Raw genomic sequence first — 25,554 nt, forward strand, 5'->3', positions numbered from 1 at the left:
ACATTCAAATGGCTTAGTTTTGCAGATATGTGGAAAGCTGACACATTGAAGAAACAATCCTTTTCCAACAAGAAATTGTCCACATCAGTCTTGGCTAGCATATCCGCTGCAGTTGTTTGCACTGAGGTTTGATCGTTGGCTTTTCTGTTTGAAGCAGCTGCACCTTGTAGACATAAAGACTTTGTGTACTGTTTATCACAGCATTTCCAGCAACACCCCCCCCCCCCCCCCCCCCTTGGTACAGATATGTTTTGATTTGGGTTATATATAATCCATCCAAACAAGATTCTAATGGTCATGTTTTGTAGTTTGAAAGTGCTATTAGCTGTTTTAAAGTTTCCCCATAAAGTGACTCCATATTTAAGCTGAGAATGGAAGTAGTCATGATATGCATTTGTTACTGTTTTCTCAATACAGCACGATTTTAGTGAGCAAAGGAGGTAAAATGTCTTGCTCAGTTCTGCATTAAGATATTCAATATGCTTGTTCCATTTTACATTGCTCTGCTGCAAAAGTATTGAATTTGGTTTCAGTACTGTTACCAACTTGTTCATTGAGACCAATGGGATAAACATGTCCTTATTTGGGGCATTGTGGAATTTTAGTACTCCCCCCCCCCCCCCCCCCCCCCCCCTCCCGTGCATCCACATTTAAGTTGAGATCATTTATATACAAAAGGGGTCCCAGTACTGATTCCTGGGGTACACCATATTTAATTTGTTTATAGTGTGATAAGTGTTTAGATATAGTTTTCAGGTGGATATTTATGTGCTTGAAGTACACTGCCTGCTGAAGATGGCTCAGGAATGAACTGATCCTGTTGTTGGACACACCTTGAATACTATATTTTTCAGCCTTTGACAGCAGAATTGTGAGATCCACCATGTTAAAAGGTTTTGACGGCTCAATAAATGCTGCTATTGATTCTTGTTTCTTGTCCATCAGACTTTAATATGGAATTCATGCATTTATAAATAGCAGTTGTTGTTGATCTTTTATTTCTGAATTCATGTTGTTCATTACATAAGATACTGTTTTTGTTTATACATTTCATAAGTTTGTCATAAATAACTTTTTCGAATACTTCTGAAATGCAGTAGGAAATTGTGATGGGTCTGTAGTTGTTTACATTACCTTTCTCACCTTTGGCTCATTTCATTTAAAATTGCCCAAAATAAAGAAATCTCATTGTCATAATGTCACAGATATTTGTGAAAATTTGGTGTAAGATAGTACATAAATAGAAAGTGATAAAATAATTTTTTCAGATTTTTTAGATCAAAACTGTAGTCAGGGGGTCATTTTGAAATATCTAGCATTTTCTCCATCTGGCATTAGTACGAAAGGTAGGTTGAAAGTTTTTAACTACTATAACTCCCTTATTTATAAATCAATTTCATTCAATTTGGCGTCACTAGAAAGATAAAAGGGCCAACTATATCACTAAACTATAAAAATGCTGCAACTGTGCATAGAAATATGTGCAAATCAGTAATTTAAGTCTTTTTCATTTTTTTTCATCAAAATTACAAGTTTCACGATTTTAAACTTTGTCTCAAAGAATTCCTATTGTCATACATTTCAACATAAAAAAATGAGAAGCATGTTTGTTCTGTTTAATCATTTAACACAGAAAGAACATAAATAATAATATACACATTTCATTGTGTGACTCTTACCTTTTGGTCACAAATAATGATCAGTTCTCATAAAACACATTCATAAAATTCTAAAAAGTGTTCATTCTTTCAAACAAGTTTTCAATGGACAATATTATGTCTGATTCAAAAGTATTTAAGTGACCAGTACTTGTGCTTGCACTGGGAGCAGGCAAAGTCATTAAAATGTTTTTATAAGGTATCAAGCAAACATCAGTGTGAAGTGGCCATGAATAACTTGAGGAAAGGCCACTTGGGCTCGTGAACTTTACTTTCGAATCTCTGTGTTCTTCACTTATCTCTAGAATTTTTCCAAGCCACCACTGGTTATCGTAGATCGCTGCGACAAATGTTTCTTCTTTAATTGTGTTAGAGGCAGTGTTTTAAATTCCAAGAGGAACTTGAATGAATTTAGTAGATGATGAAACACACTTTATCGGCAACTTGTTTTCATTCAGTGGATTGAAAAAATGTTCACTCTCGTCCCAGGAATGGTAGAACCAGTCTCGTATCGTTTTTGTAACATGTTTGTGAACTTTATCTCCTCTGTTGTAACATAAAAGGTTTCTATTCCTGGAACATGAGTTTTGTCAAATGTAAACAAATCTTTTGGACTTAAAATGTGACTCATATGGACACTGTACACTTGCTCTTGTTGCTAAACGTTTAATAGTACCACCAACTCCATCACTTGCATTTTTGCCATGGCTAGTGACAAAAAAATTCCATCCTGCAATTACTGCATGATCTTGCTTGTGATAGGACAAATTTAAAAAGTTCTTAAATTTTTGATATTGTGCAGAACATGCCATCACTAAAGTGCATAACATGCTGGATGTATGGTAATTGTTCCAATACATAAGTGAGAGCAGTTTTCTGGAAGAAATAGAACATGTTTGTATCCTGCTGCAAACAGTCACTTATATAACACAATGTCATTGACTTAATTCACTAACTTGTTTTAAAGTACACCACAGAAGATGAAGGATGACTTGAATGTTCTGCCAGTGAAATCCTTGCGAACAGGTATAGTTTTCTGCAAAATCCACTATGATGATGCAAGTAGTATCAGGGAGGGTTTCTTTGCTTGATTTGAAGTAGTGACTATGAGATTTTGGTACATAATGATGTTGTGTTAAGTTTTGAAGTTTTTACATGAGATACTCAAGAAATTCATCGGTTGTCTTCATTAATGTCTCCAGTGTAGGCCGATCAATTTGCATCCATTGTTTTAATGCAACATTTTCACAATTTTGTAAGGACTCCAACTCCATTAAAAAATTGCACAGTTCATATTCGTCACTACACCAAGAACAGCAATGCAGCATGCACTCCTCGTTTTCCAGATTGCACACAAGTTTCTGTAGAAGTTCAGTGTACGGTTCTTTGACATGTGCAGCATGCATTAACAGTTATACGTTTTGGTGATATGTGCACACACACATAAGTTATGCATTCCACGTCTGGTTGCAGTAACACATTCTTTTGGCCTAAGTTCACAAAATTTAGTAAAACAAAATTATCTTCAGGGTATTTTTCTCTAAAAGCTAAGTATACATCTTGCAGATTATGTAAAATTAGTCTTTTTGTGTTATGCACTCTTTTTGCCATTTTCTAAAGGTACAGAGACAGACAGTCTTTTCTATTAGCAGAAATGCGTCTTATATCATCTTCACAGTAAAAATTCTGGACACGTGTTTCCACATCTTTCCTATTCTGTTTCCCACTTTGTAACTACTTTTTGACAAAATACCATCTTCTTTTAGCAATACCCTCGATTTCTATACCATGTATTCAGTAGTGTTAAAAAACATTTGGATTTTTTCTTTACTCCATGAAGCTGGTGCTAAGGAAAGTATTGTAGTTTTTCTTTAACAGAACTTATGCTGAATTTCTCATTAAGTTTTTGCTTTAAAATATTACAGTCTGTACATTCAACACTGCCAGTTTTTTCAGACACATTTTTCACTGGAACATGTAGCAGTTCTGATGCTGTTTGCTGGAATTTTAAAGCTAAGCGACAAGACTTGGATCGAATGTATTCTGGATGCCTGTCTTGTGCTCTCTTGGTAACCTTAAATTGTGAAATTTCAAGTAATTCACAACTTCAAGTTTTTGAAGAGCTGTAGATGGATCTGGTGTATACTCGTGATCTTCAGCTTCACATTCATCCATTCCTGAAAGGTTATCCCCCATAGGAGATAAAATGCCCTTACAACATGTTATGCACAGCTTGGTACCTGCTATAAGTCCAAGGGTTTTATATTTCCTTGCCATGGTTAAAGAAATAGGTTTCAGAGATTTCTTAGCAGTCTTTTTACCATGCGTCCTAAAAGGGTCACAGCATATTCTTTGTATGTCTTCAAATGTTCCCAAATAGATCCTTTTGTGAGAAGAACAAACACTCCCAATATTTTCACAGGTATTTGTTAGCTTCAATAATTCAATATCATCTTGATTCAGGCTTGACATATCTATTAAATCAAGCCCTCCACTGCTACTACTTTTCTTCTGACACAAAACCTAAAGAACATTTGTTTTCCATTGTGATTTTTAATCAACTGTGTATGTTGCAGAAAAGAACTGGATGGTATGAAACTTTTTCTTGTTCTCTAATTATCAAACAGAATGGCTGCTTATGTAAGAAGCACAAAATCAAGACAAAAAAGTCCTTCAGATATATAAAGTACACAGACACACAGAAACCTACCACACACAGCCTGTGTTGCATGTGAGTGTTGCTGCTAGACTGAATTTTTCATTATTGTTTCATGTATTGTTGATTAGCTATTTGAAGCAAATAATTATTACAGTATTATTGAAGAAGTATAAGATCTAACAATAGAGGATGAACATGCTTCTGATTTTTTTTGTATGTTGAAAAGTATGGCAGTACGAATTATTTGAAACAAAAATTTGGATGGTGAAACTTGTGATTTTGCTGAAAATAATTCCTGAAATTAAAAAAAAAGTGAGAAATTACATTAATTTCAAATTTTCAAACATTTGTTGCTTAGACACAGCACTTTAATAATTTTTCTATTATAGCTCTATTCTTTTACTTTCCAATGACACCAAATTGAATAAAATTGATTCATATAGTGGTTACAAACTTACAAGGCACTTCGTTTCTCAATGCCATTTGGTAGAAGGGGCCCCACATCTCAAAATGGTCTCCTAATTACAATTTTGGTAAAAAAAATTCCAGAAAAAATATTTTAACCCTAACTCATTATGTACATTCTTACACAAAATTTTCAGAAAAATCTGTGGCATAAGGGCAACAGCCACTGGGTGATTTCACATGAAATTACCCCTTTTTGATGTACTGAAGTGACTTTAGATGTTTTCAATACATCAACGAAAATGTCTGCCTAAAGTAAGCAGTCGCATAAGTATGTAAGTATTTCAATTAGATTTGATGCCTTCTTCTTTAAGATTCCTGCAGGGGCGCCATCAGTGGCTGCAGAGTTGGAATTTTTTAGTCCTTTTATTGTGTTAGCTACTTCCTCTTGTGAGACAGAAATGATGTATATTGACCCACTAAAAGCACTTATTTTATATGCACTGGTTTGGGTGCTCTTAAGTAAGTCTGATGTATCATATTATCAGCCACACCTGCAAAAAAAAAAAAAAAAAAAAAAAAAAAAAAAAAAAAAAAAGTGTTGTTCACTTTTAAGGGGTTTATTACTTTATTTTTTGTGATAGTGTTATATTTCTGCTGGATTGTCTGTGTTAACCAGATTCTATTTTATGTAACACTCCACATTGCTTTAGCTTTATTAGCTGAGTTATAAATGTATTCATCATCATGCATTATTTATTGCTGCTCTTATTATTTTCCTTAGTATTTTGGAGTATTTTTTATAGAATATGTGTATTTCAAGTGAGGACTTCTTGATTTACATATTTCATGAATTAGTTGTGTCTTCTGGCAGGAAAATGTTACTCCCCTTGTGGTCCCGTCGTGGTTACAGTTTTCATTGGGAATGCAATTGGAAAGAAAGGCATTGATGTATCTGAAGGTGTCGAATTTTTCATTTATATCATTAATTTTGTAAACGTGTGAGAATTTTTCTTTCTGTAATAAGCTGTTGAAGTAATTTACATTATCCTGATAATACCTTCTACATGTGGTTCTTAAAGACATATTGTTAATAATACAGCCTTTCGTTTTTAAGCTTAGTATTTGGGCAACATTGACACTAAAGCCTGCATTGAAAATTTTTAGTGAATTGTTATTTAAACTTATCTTGACTAGAAATTGATCTAAAGCTGTTTCACAAGTTTTTGTTTCTCAGGTAGCAGTTTTTACATCACCCATTAAATTACAGGATGTTGGAAGGTTCAAAATGGCCTCTCTGTTTCTACTGTTTGCGAGGAAATCAATATTGAAGTTGCCACAGATTATCAACTTTCAATCCATTTTATTTACTGTATTTAGCAATGACTCCATTTTATTTTAAGAAAAGTTCAAAATGTCCAGATGGTGATTGGTAAACTGTAACGATAACCAGATTGAACTGACTAATTTTTATAGCTGACATTTTGTAATTCCTTTCTGCATTTGTTCTAGCTCAGTCAGGTAGGGTAGTGAAATCTATATTTTCCTTTGTGTAAATTGCCACCCTACTTGCTGTTTTCCCTGCAATAGTAGGAAAACAAAATGAATTTTTGTATTTGGAATCAATTTAGAATTAAGCCAGTGTTCAGAAATGCATAACACAGAGATATCTTTTTGTTAGTCAGTTAACAGTACATTAATTTTGTTGATCTTATTATGCAGGGATTGCACATTATGGTGATAAATTTTTAGTTTGGGTGGATTCACTAATTCATAGTTGGGAGTCATAATGACAGTATCCCATATCTTTAGTTTAAGTTAGGATCACTATTTGTGTTGTCTTTTTGTTCTTCTTTCTTGTCCATTTGAATTTCCTCATTATTGCCAGTAGAACATGCAGGAAACTGATAGATTGTTCTAGTCCTTAAGTCTTTCATTAATTACTTCACTGACACCGATCACAAACAAACCTTTTCCCTGTTAAATGCATTCCATGCTTTTACCGAGTGAGATGGCACAGTGGTTAGCACACTGGACTCGCATTCGGGCAGGATGATGGTTCAATCCCGCGTCCGGCCCTGCTGACTTAGGTTTTCCGTGACTTCCCTAAATCACTTTAGGCGGGATGGTTCCTGTGAAAGGGCACGATTTCCTTTGCCATCCTCCCCTAATCCTCCATCTCTAATGACCTCGCTGTTGATGGGATGTTAACCACTACTCTCCTGCTCCTCCTCCATTCCATGCTTCATGTGCAGATTTCGATGCTTGCACGCATATATCCAGTATATCACACTTGGCATATTGTGAACACAGTTTCTTTATTTTAAAGTTTATTTTTCAAATTTCTTTGTTTACATGCGAACTATAAATTAGATTGCGCATATGAGGCAGTATGGCAACAACTGTTTTTCTGCATTTGTTAGCTTCTGGAAAATACTGCAGAGTTTTCACACAGACCTCTGCATCATTTTTTTGCGACATCATTCAATCCCCTTATACAGACAATAGTCATTTTCATGCATTCGTTTCGTCTGAGAGTTAGTATCAACAACACTTTTACATTCCGCTCCAGGTTTCACTGCACTAATCACTGCTGTGTACTGATTCTTCTCTTGGAAAGTGCTGGATTTCTGCCTAAACGGTCTGTTAGTAAAACTGCACTATTCTTTTTCCTAGATGATCCGTGTTTGTTATTGACATTAGTTGCAGAAACACCATTCATTTTCAGCTCACTGATTTTTATAAGCTCACAATTATTGGGAGTCGTTATCACAGTCACTTGATTGCAACACATCGTATTTGTTTTTATCGAAAAACGTAACAGTTTTGGCAGAGTTTGTTGTTCTTTTTGCAATTGAAGAATTATCTTTATGTGATATCTTTATCCACTCAGACGATTTATTAAGCCTACTTTTGACTTGTGTGACTTCACTTAATGTTGGCTTTGATCACAGATCCTGATTTTTTTTTTTTTTTTTTTTTTTTTTTTTTTTTTTTTTTTTTTCCCCCCCTTGAGTGAGTCAATCTCTCTCCTTCAAGCATTGACTATGAATTGTAAACTTGAAACTTGTTCATTTAGCATTGTTATTTCAGTGTTACAATCCTTACAAAACACTCTTTTTAACCATGTAACTGTAACTTTTTTCAAGTTAGGTCATGTTGGAGATGATGAAAGAAGGGAGATGATGAAACCTGGTGTTGGCACATAGCCCACTCATCTAGAAAAGCACCAAGGAGGCCACTAAGCTTAACATCCCCATCTGACAGGTGGATCACCATCAAGAGTGTCAAATGCCCTCACCTCACAAGACCCCGTGGAGAGATTTGGAATTTAACTCAGGACAGTGGCCCAAAGACTGATGATCACAGACTTTACACCAACCCCTCTCTTCCTCCTGCTGGCCAAATGCTGGCAGTGAAAATTTCATCCACCATCAGGATTTGGATCAGCTTACCTCCTGAGTCAAGCGCCACAGCACAGGCATGTGTTAGTGACCTCAGCTAAAGAGGCGGGCATCTTCCTTAATGCTTGTTGCTAAAGCAATTAAATATTAATGGTGAATAGGACATTTAAATGTCATAAAATTTAGTGTATCATCGGCCTTTAGAATAATTAGAGGCTGCCTCTTTTTACGGTGCAACTGAGTCTACCACAACTAAGATTAATGTTGGCTGTCCCTTCATTTTTGATGTGTTGACAGTTTGACTCTCCAATGTATCTTCATTGAATGTATTTTCTTATAATATTGTTTGCAATCTTTAATGGTGAAAGCATGTCTGTGGAATCAGAACACACATTTATATCTGCTCCTTAGGCTCTCTTATGTTAGTATTTCTGTTTCCTCGTTCCAAGATCATCCTGTTTAATCTCGTACACAACAGATGCATTCCTTCTTAAAGCTTTATATTGTACTACACCAAGTGAATTGTACCACAAAATCTTGTTGTTCCCAGCAGTTAATGTTTCCAAAACTGAAATGATAGAACACAGCTTGTGGTTTTCTCAGTTACATGAATTACTGAAATTGATGACTCTTTTTAGTTGGGCGTACACAAATCTATATTACTTGAGAGCATGTAGGTGCTAGCATTTCAGCCAAATCATTGCAACTGGTACTGAAACATTTACAGTTTGCATTTATTCACTTCACTTGATGGCAGTAGTTATGTTGACATGGACTTTTATGTGCAGTTGCTTTTACAGAACATTTGCTTATGGCAGTATTACTGTAAAACAACATGTAGCAAAATATCAAACTAATGTTAAAACTAGAAATTGGAAATATAACTTCAAACTCCGTTTCTTGTTATCTTGCACGGCAGAAAGTGACAGCTAAATTTTTGGTACCTTCATTCACTGTACTTTCTTCCAGAATCTTCAATGCGGTGGCTGATATTAAGAGTACATGCAGATGCAAGAATAGAAATAGCACTTAATGGGCATGTACCATAGCTGCAGATAAAAAGGATAGATTCTACTATACCTGAGAACCGTAAGTGGAAAATTTGGGTAAAACTCTAGTATTTTGAGCTCTTCATAATGAACATGTATTTCATACAATATTGGGACGGGAGATAGGAAACAATGGATGAAAAAAAACATTACTGAATAAAACAGTAATGTCTGGTTATGTAGGGATAAGCAAATTATTACATTGGGTAAACAATTTACGATTAAAGATGTGAATAGATTTTCTACATGAAAGCAAATTGGTTACAATTGAGAAGAAACTGATGCTGAGAATAACTTGTGATTGCCAGTGTGTGAGAGAAGCACAAGGATCACAGAGAACTTAGATGAAGGAGAACATACACTATCTGATCAAAAGTATCCCGACACCCCTGTGTAATGCAGAATTGGCCACTAGATGTCACAAAAGGTGGACCTGCCAGTAAAAAGGAGGCGGAGAGTATTGTGCTGTTAGTAGAGAAGCAGCAACTGAAGAATGGCCCGAGTCTGAGAGCACCGTGACTTCAAACATGGAGTACACCTAACTCAGACTAACAGTGATTGACAGCGAAACACAGTCGAGTCTGGAAGGGGGTAATACCAGTTCACCAATGCGTGCATGCATGTAAAGCAGCAGCAACTGTGCAGTAGTGTAGTATCTTCTCGCACTTCATGTTAACGTCGAGTACTGAGTTTGCTTTACAGCTTCGTAATATTTTTGTCACATAACATAAACACTTCTGTGCATAAAATTATATCTTTTTCCTATTATACCTCAACAAAAGTAATAGGATGTGAACTGTCTTTTACAATAACCACTATGATTCACATATAATTCACATATACAATATGAAAGGGGTGCTTAAGTGGGTCTGATCTTTCATGTGATACAATAACCAACAACATTAAAATAATATAAACTGCTTAAGTACTTAAAAAATCGCCCTAATTCTATGTAGTATGTCATACTTGTGCATAATAACAAGATGAGATTTATTGTGAAAGTGCGGTATGCGCCACTCACTGAAATTATCTAACACAAACCATTTCTCCAAACACAGAAAAAAGACAAAATGTGGCATTTGCTCAGTCTCTTCTGATGGAATGACTGGCATTCATCCATGCTTCGTCGTGCCACACAGTGTCTTCAAACAATACCTTAACTCTCTCTCTCTTAAAAATTAACGATACGACACAATGGTATTATTATTCATCTGAAATTGAGGGCTCTAACAACTGTTAAAAGAGTGTGCTGTCACTGAATACTACGTAATTCTGCCTCTCAAAGAGTAACACACAGTATTATTATTATTATTATTATTATTATTATTATTAGGTAAAGAAAAGGGCCAACTTCGTTACTCATTGTTCGGTCTCTCTGTTTTTACCAGGTGTCTGTAGCTTAGATGAAGCAGCCCCTTCCTGTTCTACACAGTGGTTTTCCTCATTAACTTCTGTGACATAGTTCTTAAGAATCTTCAGATTGTCCACAGTTCTTTCGATGACCTACGCTAGAGACAGTAGTCATACTATTCTCTCTTCTAGAAATATTCCCACATTGGTCATACATAGTCATGTGTCTGACCATGCAAGACGTGAGTAGATTGCTGAACTTTCCAGTCATGAATCACACTTCTGCTACATGCTTCATACATTCTGTAGCACAAAAGAAACTTGCTGCATGGAGAAAGAAATAATACAATGGAAAACAGATCACAACTGTTATGTTACCATCAGTAAGTGTTGCATGCAAGCAGCTAGTAATCACTACCTGTGGTAGCACAGTAATTTGACAGCAGTGAACGGAACAGAATTCGTCATGTACATTTCAGTGTTTCTGAAGCTGCCCAAGTCCACTGTTGGTGATGTGATGTGATTGTGAAGTGGCAGTGCGAAGAAACAACCACAGCTTACCAAGATCGGGAGGATCTCATGTACTAATGGACAGTGACCATAGAGCATTGCAGAAGGTGGTTATCAATGAAATCTTGTGATATCAGGAGGAGAACTCACTTGTGTTCCAAAGTGATACGAGCAATTCAGCTAGTACAATAACTGCACACATGGAGTTAAAGGGGGGGGGGGGGGGGGTACAGTGGTGGAGCAGCTCCTTATAAGCCACAAATTTCTGTGGTCAGTGCTAAGTTACACCTTATGTGGTGTGAAGAGTGGAGTCTGGAGTCACTGGACAGTGGATGACTGGAAACAAGTGATTCGGAATGACCTGCTATCACGTGTAGTGCCAACAGTTGAAGAAAGGTGGTAGTGGTGGTATGTTATGAAGGTGTTTTTTGTGAGTAGGATGTGTTCCCCTTATTGAAGTAGAGAAAGTGCTAATGGCAGAAGAATATGAGCATGTTGCACAGCATTTTATACTGGTACATTTAAGGAACAGTTTGGAGACAGTTGCACTGTCCACAGTTGAAAATGTTTTGGGTCCGAAAGCCGGCCGGAGTGGCCGAGCGGTTCTAGGCGCTACAGTCTGGAACCACGTGACCGCTACGGTCGCAGGTTCGAATCCTGCCTCGGGCATGGATGTGTATGATGTCCTTAGGTTAGTTAGGTTTAAGTAGTTCTAAGTTCCAGGGGACTGATCACCTCAGAAGTTAAGTCCCATAGTGCTCAGAGCCATTTGAACCATTTTTGGGCCCAAAAATAGCTTATCCTCATGTATTTCCACTTGTTGAACTCAAATATCATCATACAAATGACTGATTAGCTCTGGCTTAGGAGATACAATGATATGCCATTCTTTCTCACTCTACATTGTTAGTTTGAGGTAGTTTTGTCTTTAGCGTTGTCATTCCTGTTACAAAAAAAGAACATTATTCAGCTGTTTATAGATTATACTCACTATTATTGTTGCTGTGACTGAGTTTCATATTGTTTGTGTTGTAGTTTGTGCAGAATTTCTCATGTTTTAGAACTTTTGAAGTGTAAAATTTGCTGAATCAAAATGCTATGAAAACGTGTTACTTCAGTGAATAATTTTTGTTACATATTTGGTGAAATAACATTTCCATCACATAAATGCAATCTGTCACCTCTTGTGAAGACCGCATCTCAGCATTATGGTGTTATGAAGGTAGAGGGCAAGGATAAAACACGTGTGCCGCATATATGTTACAGTTCTTGTTCAGTTATACCAAGAGAATGACTGACAAAAAGATCTGCGGCTTCTGCTGTGCCAGTGGTTTTCTGGAGTCTACAAACTGTACAGATAACTGCTATTTCTGCTTGACTCCACATATAAAGGCAGGATTGTCAGTGGGGAAAAAAGAGGAATAGTTAAATTACCTAATCTTCGATCAGCTATTCACCACATTCCACATTCAAGTAGTTTACGAGTTCCTATTCCACCCCTAAAATTGTGGACTTGAAGAAGAAGAAGAAGAAGAAGAAGAAGAAGAAGAAAAAGAAGTCAATGTGGAAGAAACAACTACTCAACAAGCCTTCCACATCCCATGAGTCTGATTTTGACAGAAAAGGTGGTAACGTAACAGAGATACCAGGGCTGTTGGAACAGTGTGTTGCTTGATTTCTGCTGGTCTGTACGTATGGATGTTCTGGAAGTCAACTAGAAGAGGCAAGCCGGATGACAACGATCCTACAAAGCCACCACGTAATTGACTTCCAGTGTTTTTGGCGTATATAATTAAGTCTCGGTTTCTCTTAATCTGTTAAAATAGAATACTGTCTTCCACCTACTGCCCGCTGCGGGTGTGGGAGTAAGAATAGGCTCGCAGTATTCCTGACTGTTGTAAGCGGCGACTAAAAGGAGACTCCAATGTTTCGGCATTAATATGATGGTCCCCTAAGGGGTCTGACCTATACTTTTCAAAATTCTCTGTTAGTGCGTACCATTTGGGGAAGGAAGTCTTACGTGGTGTATCATAAATCCATCTTGCCCTCAGATCTGGCACAATCGATATCATCATGGAGTTGGACTTGCACCAAGCTTCCGTTCACTTCGGCTGTGGTGTGCTGCGGGTAGCACACATTCCCTCCTCTGTGCGGTTCCATCTTCGCGCTCACGATACAAATGGATATGCGACACTCGAAATCCAGCACGGTAGCCAGTCCATTCTGGTGGAGTCGTCATGTACCCTCTTGGTGGTAGCCCGCTGACTACACAGGGATCGCACTGTTGATGCCCAAGATGTTACCTCCCCACATATGCCGAGGAGTAGATGCCCGCTGGGTGGCGCCCATGGGGAGAGCCCCTGGTTGGAGTGGGTGGCATCAGGGCGGATGACCCGTGATGAAGCATGGTACATCATCTCTCGCTGGTGGGTCTCCACCAGCAGTCTCTAAGTGATCGAGGTCTAACCTCAATGGCAAGAAATACTATTAGAGATCATTTCCCTCCCTGGCCACTCCATGGGAGGAAAGTATGGCTAAAGAAGGCAGTGAACTTTATTCACCTCAGTACCTCGTCTGTACACGAGTTGATGGTGAATCATTTATGTCGACGAAGCCTCAGTTTTTTGTGGAGCATTTAGAGGACAAGTTTGGGGAGGTGGAAGGCTTGTCCAAAATGCACTCTGGGTCAGTTCTAATCAAAACATCATCCTCTGCCCAGTCAAGGAGGTTGCTCGCTTGCGACAAGTTGGGGAATGTTTCAGTTACCATCACGCCCCATAAGAGTTTAAACATGGTCCAGGCCGGTTCACTTCGTCCGGTGCGTCCATTGGGGTCCGAGGGATAATCAGGTACCCACTGGCGCCTTCATCTTGGTCTTGGAGGGTGACGCCTTACCCGAAAAGGTCAACGTGATTGTTTACCAATGCGATGTGAAGCCATATATCCCTCCTCGGATGTGGTGTTTTAAATGCTGAAAGTTTGGGCATATGTATCCCGCTGTACTTCCGGTGTCACGTGTCGAGATTATGGATGTCCTTTGCATCCCAATTCTCCACGTGCCCTGCCTCCCATCTGTGTTTACTGTGGAGAACACCATTCCCCTTGCTCTCCGGACAGGAAGGATTTTCCAGACAGAATGGAAGATAATGGAATATAAGACCCTGGACCGCCTGACCTACACTGAGGCTAAGCGGAAATATGAGGGACTCCTTCCTGTGCCAATGACATCCACCTACGCTGCCGCTGCGACAACAGTTCTACCGTTTCCTGCTTCGTTGCGTACAGTTGGCTCTCTCATCTGTCAGAATCCACCTGCTCTCTTGATGTTGGGGGGGGGGGGGGGGGCGGACACTTCACTCCCTGTCACTCCTGCTCCATCTACTTCAGGAGCAACACCCCCACAACCATCGGGGACATCAGTTTCCACTTCCCAGCTGGAGAAGTGTAAGTCTTCTTTGGCACCTCTCGCCAGGAAGGGGTCCCTTGGGGCCCTCCTTTCCCAGGTTCTGACCAGTGGAAAAGCGGACACCCACCAGTGGCTGAAGCAGCACAGGTCACTGGTAGTAGGGCTACATGGTCCTCGTCCGTCCCTGAGACTGACCCAGTGAAGCCCTCCCAGCCAGAACCACCGAAGGCACAGCGCGAAAAGCAGAAAAAGAAGGCGGCTCCCAAGAATCCAGACATTTCGGTGGCACCTATTCCACAGCTTCCTACAAGCTCAGCGTCTGAGGATGAGGTAGAAATTCTGGCGTCCGCTGAGGACCTAGATCTCGCCGGACCCTCGGACGCAATGGATGTCACTCGCACGCGTACTCAATCGGTGGCAGCAGATGACCCAGCGGCGTAATCTGTCTCCCCAGTCCCTTCATGCCTTTCTCAGCCATGGACAATGTCATCCTCCAGTGTAACTGCAGTGGTTTCTTCTACCATCTTGCTGAGCTCCGACAACTTCTCAGCCTTCACTCTTTCCTCTGCATTGCTCTTCAAGAAACTTGGTTTCCGGCAATTCGAACCCCTGCACACTGTGGCTATCGGGGTTATTATAGGAACCGGGCAGCTTATGAAAGGGTATCTGGCGGCGTCTGCATGTACGTCCTTCACTCCTGTGACAGCAAGTTCGCCCCTCTACAAACACGTTTAGAGGCTGTCACTGTTCGGTTGTGGATGCCTCGGGCTGTTACTGTCTGCAGTCTGTATCTTCCACCAGATGGTGATGTCCCACAGCATGTCCTGGCTGTGCTGATAGCCCAATTGCTGCCCCCCTCTTCTGTTATTGGGCGACTTCAAGGCCCATATCCCTCTGTGGGGTGGAACAGTGGCAATAGGCCGAGGTGCCACCATTGAGCATGTATTGGCACAGCTTGACCTTTCCCTTTTAAATGATGGTGCCTTCACACATTTCAGTGTGGCGCGCATGGCACATACTCAGCCATCGACCTTTCGATCTGCAGCCCAAGCCTCTTACCGTCTGTCCAATGGAGAGTGCATGACGACCTTTGTGGTAGTGACCACTTTCTGTCACTGCCATAGCCTCAGTCTTCTGGGTGCCCTAGCAGATGGGCTATGAATAAGGCTGACTGGGACTTGTTCTCCTCCACTGCCGCTATTGAGCCTCTCTCTAACGATGACATTGATGCAGTGGTTCAATCGGTCACCACCGGCATCATTACTGCCACAGAATCTGCCATTCCTTGTTCTTCTGGGTCCACTTGGTGGAGGACTGTGCCTTGGTGGTCGCCTGAGATTGCTGAAGAGATTAAAGATCGCAGGTGGGTGCTCCAGTGTCACAAGCGGCATCCCTCATAGGAACACCTCATCGCCTTTAAACGGCTCTGTGCGCGGGCCCGCCACATCATTCGCCAACACAAGCAGGAATGCTAGAAATGGTATGTCTCCACCATTGGCCTCTATATCTCTCCATCGTAGGTTTGGACCAAGATTAGGCGACTCTATGGCTATCAGACCTCTGTCAGCGTCCCTGCGCTTTCACTGAATGGAGCAGTTTGTACTGACTCCAACACAATTGCAAACAGCTTAGCAGAGCATTTTGATCAAGAGTTGTGCTTCTGCAAATTACCCACTGGCCTTCTGCTCCACGAAAGAGCGGTTGGAACATCAGAGCCTTTCATTTCACACGTGCCAACCTGAATCCTACACTGTTCTGTTCAGTGAGTGGGAATTCCAAAGTGCCCTAGCCGCTTGCCCTGATACGGCTCCCGGGCCAGATCGCATCCACTGTCAGATGCTCAAACACCTCTTGGTGGACTACCAGTGATGCTTCCTAGACCTTTACAACTGTATCTGGATTGGGGGTGAGTTCCCATCGCAATGGCGGGAAAGCACTCTACTCCCCTCTTTGAAACCTGGCAAAAACACTCTGGAGGTGGACAGCTACTGTCCCATTAGCCTCACCAACATTCTTTGCAAGTTGCTTGAACACATGGTGAGCCGGCGGTTGAGTTGGCTACTTGAGTCTTCGGGCCTTCTGGCTCCGTCTCAGGGTGGGTTCCGTAAGGGCCGCTCTGCCGCCGATAATCTTGTGTGCCTGGAGTCTGCCATCCGTACAGCCTTTGCCTGCTGTCAGCACCTGGTCACAATCTTCTTTGACATGAGGAAGGCATACAATATGACATGGCGACATCACATCCTCTCTACGCTTCATGGTTGGGGTCTTTGGGATCCACTCCTGATTTTCATTCATAATTTTTTGTGGCTTCATTCCTTCCACTTGCAATTTGTGGCCTCCCATAGTTCGTCCCAAGTTCAGGAGAATGGGGTCCCACAAGGCTCTGTCTTAAGTGTATACCTCTTTTTAATTGCAATCAATGGGCTCGCTGCGGCAGTGTGAACGTCTGTCTCAGCTTCCTTGTGTGCTGACAACATTTGCCTATGCTGTAGCTCCACTGACATTGCGGCTGCTGAATGGCAGCTGCAGGGCACTATCCGGAAGGCACAGTCTTGGGCTGTAGTGCAGGACTTCCAGTTTTCGGCTGCCAAGACCTGCGTTATGCATTTCTGCCGACGACGCACTGTTCATCCTGAGCCATGGCTTTATCTTGACGGTGAACCTCCTGCTGTGGTGGAGACACATCGGTTTTTGGGTGTGGTTTTTGATGCCTGGTTGACTTGGCTCCCTCATATTCGGCAGCTTAAACAGATGTGTTGGTGGTATCTTAATGCTCTGCATTGCTTGAGCCACACCAGATGGGGAGCCGATCAGTCTACCCTCTTAAGGCTCTACCAGGCGTTAATTCAATCCCATCTGGATTATGGGAGCCTGGCTTATGGTTCAGCATCCCCTTCCGCGTTGCAGGATCTGGACCCTGTCCTTCACAGTGGGATCCGACTTGCCACTGGAGCTTTCTGGGCGAGCCCTGTGAACAGCATACTTGTGGAGGCAGGTGTCCCTCCACTGCAGTTCCGGTGCCAACGTTTACTGGCCGCTTATGATACACACATTTGTAGCTTGTGCCTGGGCATCCAAATTATCATCTCCTGTCTCCTCAGTCTGTCGTCCATCTCCCAGAACGCCGGCATTAGTCGGGTTGTACGATCGCAGTTCGCGTCAGAGCTCTTCTCCCTGGGCTTGGTCATTTCTCTCTTCCACCTCTTTTCTGCGCCCCTCTGTGTACCGCCCTGTTGTGTGTGCCCCATCCATGCCTTTGGCTCGATTAGGCATACAGCCTGAAGGACTCGGTCCCTCCTGCGGCCTTCCACTGCCACTTTTTTTCAATCCTTGCCGCGTTTCAGGGCTCTGACATCGTCTATACTGACCGTTCAGTGGTTGCTGGTCATGTTGGTTATGCCCTCACTCTAGGGGATCATTATGGACAACACTGATTGGCAGCTGGCAGCAGCAGTTTTCACTGCTGAGCTGGTCGCTATCTTTCGTGCCCTAGAGTACATCCGCTCCTGCCCAGGTGAGTCCTTCATTATCTGTAGTGACTCCCTGAGCGGTTTACGAGCTATCGACCAGTGTTTCCCTCACTTTCATCTGGTGATGGCTATCCAGGAGTCCCTCCATACTTTTGCCCATTGCGGCTGCTCTGTGGTCTTTGTGTGGACACCGGGTCATGGCGGCATCCCAGGAAATTAATGTGTTGACGTGCTGGCCAAACAGGCTGTCAGTGCACCAGCCTTATCGATTGGCCTTCTGGAGAGTGACCTATGCTCTGTTTTGCGGCAGGAGGTACTTCGCACCTGGGGTGAAGAATGGCGCTCCCTGCCTTCATCCAACAAACTTCGGGTCATCAAGGAGGCTACCAGTGCGTGGCGCTCCTCCTTGAGGGTCTCTCAGAAGGAGTCTGTTGTTCACTGCCGGCTGTACATTAGCCACACTTGGATGACGCACAGCCAGTTATTGCGCCGTGAAGACCCACCTCTATGTCGCTGCGGATGCGCTTTGACGGTGGTCCACATTCTGTTGGCATGTCCCCTTTTAACTGCGCTCAGGCAGACATTCGAGATGCCTGATACGTTCCCTGCCCTTTTAACACGTGACACTGCCATGGTAGGCTTAGTTTTGCATTTCATTTGGGCAGGGGGCTTTTATCTCTTGATCTAAGCTTTTTTTTTAAGTGTGTTTCTTGGTGGTTGGCTTTTCCTCTTTTGTCTCTCTGGTCGGCCAACCATTGTCACACTCTGTGTGATTTTAATTCCTTTTGTCTGGTCTCTGTCTGAGTCTTTCTTGTGCTGTGTCTTCTCTTGTAATCTCCATTGTTCGTCTTTGTTTTTTGTGGGTGTTTCAAGTTTTTTGAAAAAGGACCGATGGCCCTAGCTATCTGGTCTCTTTCAATCCCACAAACCAACCAGTCTTCCACTTACTGTATATCACAGAAACTAGAGCCAATATTTTTTCTTTGTCACATTAATTTGTCTCATCCCAAAGTTTATAGGATATGACTCATGTAGTGAAGGAAACATTAATCTCCCCCCTCCCCCTTCCCCCCATGAAAACACACCCTGTCATAAAGCAGTATCTGCGAGACAATGGTTTGTGGACAGTAACGTTCCTGAAATTAGCTGGCCTGGCCAGAGTCGTGATTTGAACCCAATGGAACACCTTTGGGAAGAGTTAGAATATTGGCTTTCCTCCAGACCCCAGTGTCTGAGAACACTGCCGGTACCATCTCTGACTTTGGCTCCCGAGGAAGAATTGACTGCCTTTCCACCACAGACATTTACACCTCTGAAAGTGTCCCCATTAGAGTTCAAGCCATTATAAAGGTGCAGGTTAGACAAACCCCATATTAATGTCTACTAGTAGAAGGCTGTGCACATGGACATCACCTGCTGATAGTGACAAGAAGACCATCAGGAATCAAACTGATTTTATTCTGGTGAAACAAAAGCTAAAGAAATAAGTGAACATATCCTGGTGCTGATATCATCTACATCTACATGATTACTCTGCAATTCTCATTTAAGTGCTTGGCATTAGTAGTGACCATAACCTGGTTGTAATTAACTTTTAAATGCAACGCCTTAACACACACACACACACACACACACACACACACACACACACACACACACACACACACACACACACACACACGAGAGAGAGAGAGAGAGAGAGAGAGAGAGAGAGAGAGAGAGAGAGAGAGAGAGAGAGAGAGAGAGAGAGAGAGAGAGAGAGAGAGAGAGACAAAAAAATTAACAAGCTGTGAAGTGAAAACTAATGCTGGTGCTGCACTGGAGGCAAAGATGAAATCAATAGAAGGGACTCAGTGTATAGAAGTTGAACCCATGTGGATCTCTGTAAAAGAAAGCATAACTTCAGTCCAGAAAAGCTCCATTATGTACATCACTAACAACAAAAGATTGAATTGGATGACACGAAATCCTGGAGCTTATGAATGAAGGAAGCAGTATAAAACCAGATATCCCATAAGATACAAAAGCTTACACAAAACCGTATGCAGAGAAGGGAGGGAAATATGGATGCCTGGCAAATGCAAATAAATTGAGATACTGTAGGAGAAACCCAATCACTACAATTTATATAAGAAGGTGAAAACGCTGACTGGCCTACAGAGCAAGTGACACAAATACTGAGATATGCAAATAATGAAATTATAATAGGAGTTGAAGAAAACTCAAAAGATGGGAAGGATATACCAGTCCTTTTCGAAGACAATAGAGGTGGTCCTTGTCCATGTGATGCAAGAATCAATTCAATCAGTCCTGATATCACATGCAGTGTATATGCCATTTCACTGCAGAAGAATGGGAAAGCCACCAGTCTTAACGGAGTTCACACTGAAGTTATGAAAGTTTTAGTTGAGTGGAATTGATTGGCCTCAGTGTCCTAACATTGTTGTCCAGTGTAACCTGTGCATCAAGAGAAATAACTTATGACCAGCTAAAATTAACTTGTACACTGCTGCTGGAGAATACAAACTCCTCACAGTGTGATGACTAATGTATTAGTTTCGTGTCTCACATACTCAAAATATTTCTGCAAATCATACACACAAAGATTTACAAGAAATGTGAATCCCGAATGGATGTGACCCAGTTTGGCTTCCGAAATGGGGTTGGAATTGTGAAGCACTTTACACTTTGAGTGCAGAAATATGAATTCAGTGTGTGTGCTCGTTTCATCTATAAAAAAGCCTTTGTCTGTGTGAGGCTTAAAAGGTGTGGAGATTTTGAGGTCTACTGATATTGACCAAAATGATTAATGTATCATCAGCACACTGTATTGGAATCAGACTGCAGATGTAAAAACTGACCAAGGCGCATTAGAAGCAACTACAATTAGTAAAGGTGTTGGGTTGGCCACTAATAACATTCGGCCTCCGGCATTTCCTTGATTGTCATCTACTACTATAAGCTTTAGTTTGGGTACAAATCACTGAATGTGTCCCTCTCCACCACGCTGATATTTAATCTGACCTTTGGGTAAGGTGCCATGCCACCTTCCAGTCTGAACTGTGCATGCAGGTTGACAATTAACTTGCTATCTTCAGTCCCTGTACATCATGCCTTGAATGTAGCAGGCTAACTGGTCAGACTGTTTGTAGTTTTTGGGCATTTTACACAAAAAGATCTCTCTTCCTATCATCTGGTCTTATAACCGTTACAATGTGGCTAACCTCCTGTTGTTCCACATAATTCAATCCCAGGGTCCTAACACTTCTTTTTACCCTGCACACATAATCGCCTATTGTCTCATTAACATCCTAATCCCTCCCATAATGTAGGTGAACTATTTCCTGCATGGCATGTCCAAATATCATGTCGTCAACAAGCTGTTGCTGCATTTGCTCTAATACTTGGCCTTGAGCTATAGCACACTTAAAAAATTGTAACAGTACCTCTTCAACCTCTGTTGTTGTCAAGGTCAGTAACTCTTGGTCACTGAAGCTATGAAATTTGCCCTTATCTTGGAAATCTACCATTACATGTAAAAATTTCACCAAATCATTAATTAAACTTCCAGAATGGAATTTTTGCTTTGCAGCAGAGTGTGCGCTGATATGAAAACGAGACTTAAACTAGAGATCTTTGCCTTTCATGGGCAGCCACTCTACCAGCTGAGCTACCCAAGCACCACTCATGACCCATCCTCACAGCTTTACTTCCACCAGCTCCCGAGTTTTAGTCTGGGTCCGGCACACAATTTTAATCTGCTACAAAGTTCCATATCAGTGCACACTCCACTTCAGAGTGAAAATTCCACTCTGGAAAAGTCCCCCTGGCTGTGGCTAAGCCACATCTCCGCAATATTCTTTCTTCCAGGAGTGCTAGGTTTGCAGGAGAACTTCTGTGAAGTTTGGAAGGTAGGAGACGAATTACTGGCAGAAGTATAGCTGTGAGTCGTGCTTGGATAGCTCAGTTGGTAGAGCACTTGCCTGCGAAAGGCAAAGGTCCCGAGCTCAAGTCTTGGTCTGCCATGCAGTTTTAATCTGCCAGGAAGTTTCATTAATTAAGCTATCGCCCAAGGTTGCTATATTACTAACAAACACTTGCAACATATTTGGCACCTTGCCAGAAATGTTATCTTCCTAATCACTTGGTGGACATAAGTGGGCTGACATAAGGTTCCACCTCCTCAATTCCACTTACACTATCTCCACTAACCAATCCTAACCATTCCATTATTCATATAAGTAACCCTCCTGTTGTTTCAATTGCTGATGCGGTTTTATGCCACCACTAGCCTCATGTATATCCCTCAACCTGTTTTGATGGTATGACACCCTGGCATTCAGCATTCACTGCTGGACCAAGGATGGTGGCCCAATGTAAAAAAAGTTCTCCAGTAGCTTGCACCTCTGCAATAGCTGCTTTTATAGGCACCAACATGTCGCTCGCCATTTTACTGCTGTCAGCCAGGATCACCACTGGCACACTGATGACTTGTTAAAGAATGTTAAATTGCTCTGGTACTGTACCCTCATAATCGCTTGCTCGAATACGTGGTTCATAGCATATTTTGAAACAGGCCAGCTTAACAGTGCTATATTTGCATAGACACCACTTAAACTAGATACCTAATCAGTAAACAAGCATAAGGGAGCGTGGTGCACCACATCTAAATTAGAATTGCGGACCACCTCTATCAGGTGCAAGAAAATTTCTTATACTTGTACTTTTAATTAACACATGCTGGCAACTAATCTCAAAGATGGTACTTTACCACAGTTTCCCAAATCATCAGTTCTTTGTTCATGCTGAAAGTGATAAACTTCCAATTCAGTTCCTGGCATATTTCACAATGATATGTAAGATGTGTAATACTTCCACAAGCACTGTCACTAACAATGCAATCTTCCATTTGTGTGTCATATGCGGTGTTGTAAAACCAAGCTGAGCAAGAGTTGTAACAATTCAAGGCTTGCTATTAACCTCAAGTCAAACAAACATGTTAACAGCAGTACCCTGAAACAATTCTGGAACAATTGATGTGAGCCGCACTCCCATGTTAGCACATGGCATCACACACAGACATCACAGCCCTTATTCCGCAGCTGTTGATAGTGCACATAACCCACCATACAAAGTCCATAATTAATCTGTAGCCTCTGCTGTCCAGTCCTGGTTGCTGCACACAAAATAGCACCTCTTTTCACTGTAAGGTATTTTCTGTAACAAATAGTTAACGCAAATGAGTGCTGTTCATTCAGCAACAGGCAATCTGTTTTTTGCATCAGCGACCCCATACACTATCGTAATACCACTCCTAAAAAACTGGCAATTCAAACAAATGCTGAAATCAGGGTACAAGAACTGCAGATCAATGGTGTGACCATGACACCAACCATTAACATTTTGACCCATTACGTCCAAGCCACACCACACATCTTCTGTGATGAACAGGAAGACCTCACTTGGACCAAGTCACCGAGTCGACACAGAGCTCCTCGCCTCAGCTGTGCACCATGTGTTTTTCGCGAAGGGCACTCCCTCGACAGTCTAGGAGCTAGTTTCTGATGAGCGCCCCCAAGTACACCAGCCACCAAGCAGAGGTGCGACTTAAAATTGCCGGAAAAATCCAGCACATCCTTTCAAGCATCACTTTGACATTTTTTTAACCACACTCCACAATGCTCTATGGTCCCTGTCCATCAGTACATGAGGTCTGCCTGGTCTTGGTAAGCTGTGGTTGTTTCTTCGCATTCCCACTTCACGATCACAGCACCAACAGTTTTAGAAGGGCTGAAATGTACCTGATGGATTCCTTATTCAGGTGACATCCAGTGACTAGTCCATATTGGAAGTCACTGAGCTGTACTCACCATTCCATTGTGCTGTTACTGCTTCTTTAATGACAACATAGTAATCCCTGTGTCCATTTCAAGTGGCAGGTCTGTTTCTTATGATATCTAGTGGTCAATTTAGCATTACATACAACTGTTTGTACTTTTTATCAGATAGTGTAAGTCAGATGTTTCTGTGATGTTTCGGGTTTGCATTTCCATGACATTGGCAGATTCATTCAGGTTACTTTAACATGAACCAAGGTGTTTTTCATGATGAGTATGCTGTGAAATGTTCAGTTTTCCTAGACAGCATTGTCTCTGGTATCAGGGCTGCAAGCCGTTTTTTCTCATTTGAGGAGGGCACACTGTAACACCACAACTGGCCTCCTAAATCATAGAGTCTTAATCTCACAGAAATTATCTGGGGTTACATTGAACAGTGGGTGAAAGGTAACAATCAACATCACCACAATTTGGTAGCTCCATGGGATCTGATTGGGTCAGTGGCTTCAGCTGGAATTTCTATACCTTCAGAAAATTGTGGACTCCATACATCACTAAATTCAGGCCACTATCAGAGCTAATGCTAAAGTAACATGATATTAGCATACAGTTGCAGTCCAGCCACAGCAGCCAGAGACAATGGTCATGTGTGAGTGAATTGTACTTGAATGAATGTGTGTGTGTGTGTGTGTGTGTGTGTGTGTGTGTGTGTGTGTGTGTGTGTGTGTGTGTGTGTGTGTGTGCGCGCGCGCGCGAGTGCATGCGTGCGTGTATTCACAAGTGTAGTGACTAAAAGACAAGCCAATACTACGTACACGTCATGCAGGGCAGTGTTCATGTCGGGAAGAAATCTCTCCCCCACCCCCACCCCCACTTCTTCTCATAGAGAGAGAGAGAGAGAGAGAGAGAGAGAGAGAGAGAGAGACGTTGGGGGGGGGGGGGGGGGGGGGGAGCTTGACATTAATTTTTCTTGAAATTGGTAGGAAGAACTTATTAGTACATTTAATTGTGAATGTTCATGAAAATGTTTTATAGAATTTACACTGTTGAAATTTTTATTTTCTTCCAGGAAACAGGTTTTGTACTTCACAACCCTCTGTCTTCATGCTGATGGACATAAAACTGATGTTCCTCATCACACATTGAGTGACGTGGCCACATCGCTCAGTTTTAATAGGCACAAGAGATGTGATCCGTGATTATGCCACAGTGATGACTGTATATAACTCTATCCCCTAATAGAATTTGTCAGACATCCAGATGCCTGTTTGCCAAGGTAGGATTCTGAGGTTAATATGCTGTAGAAAAGAATGCATAGAAAAGAATACATAATGAATTATAAGTTCAATATCTAATTAGCAGGAAGTCACTACAGTTTCTGACTGCTTAAACTGATCCAAGAGAATGGGTGGGAGTGCAAATAGTGGCAACTTTGGCTCCAGTCAGTAGGTGGCCTGTATGTGCATTGGATGTGCACATTGAAGAAGGTTGTACAGCATATGAGGTGACACATTGTCTGCCAAGAAACCTTTTGAGTGTTCCTGTACGGAAAAGGTCTGTGGCTTCTCTTGCTGATGGAAACGCACATATTTGCAGAGCTGACTACACTAATTATATCTTGTGCTATTGTAGAAAAATTGACTGTTAATTTATTGTTAGAAACCGTTGTTTGGTGTAGTAGTAGTAGTAGTAGTAGTAGTAGTAGTAGTAGTGGCAGCAGCAGTAGTAGCAGTAGCAGCAGCAGCAGCTCGTGAATTCTTTCTGTTTCTTGTAATTGATGAACACTGGTTATGGAGTAGATAAATA

General features: G+C 41.5%; 1 protein-coding gene across 7 annotated transcripts in view; it reads left to right on the plus strand.

The window, feature by feature from the left end:
• The window catches only part of LOC126299523 (uncharacterized), a 204,364-nt gene that overhangs the window by 16,370 nt on the left and 162,440 nt on the right, over positions 1 to 25,554 (plus strand). Inside the window, exons 2-4 of one of the 7 annotated variants that reach the window (XM_049991498.1) lie at positions 9,096 to 9,215; positions 24,818 to 25,024; positions 25,111 to 25,302. The exons of 1 other annotated variant lie outside the window; for it this stretch is intronic. The gene's annotated coding sequence lies outside the window, so the exon portion shown is untranslated. Of the gene's footprint in view, positions 1 to 9,095; positions 9,216 to 24,817; positions 25,025 to 25,107; positions 25,303 to 25,554 lie in introns of all 7 variants that reach the window. 5 more of the 7 variants (XM_049991492.1, XM_049991497.1, XM_049991494.1 and 2 more) reach the window with 5 other exon arrangements.

Source organism: Schistocerca gregaria, chromosome X, assembly GCF_023897955.1.
Source record: "Schistocerca gregaria isolate iqSchGreg1 chromosome X, iqSchGreg1.2, whole genome shotgun sequence".
NCBI lineage: Eukaryota > Metazoa > Arthropoda > Insecta > Orthoptera > Acrididae > Schistocerca > Schistocerca gregaria.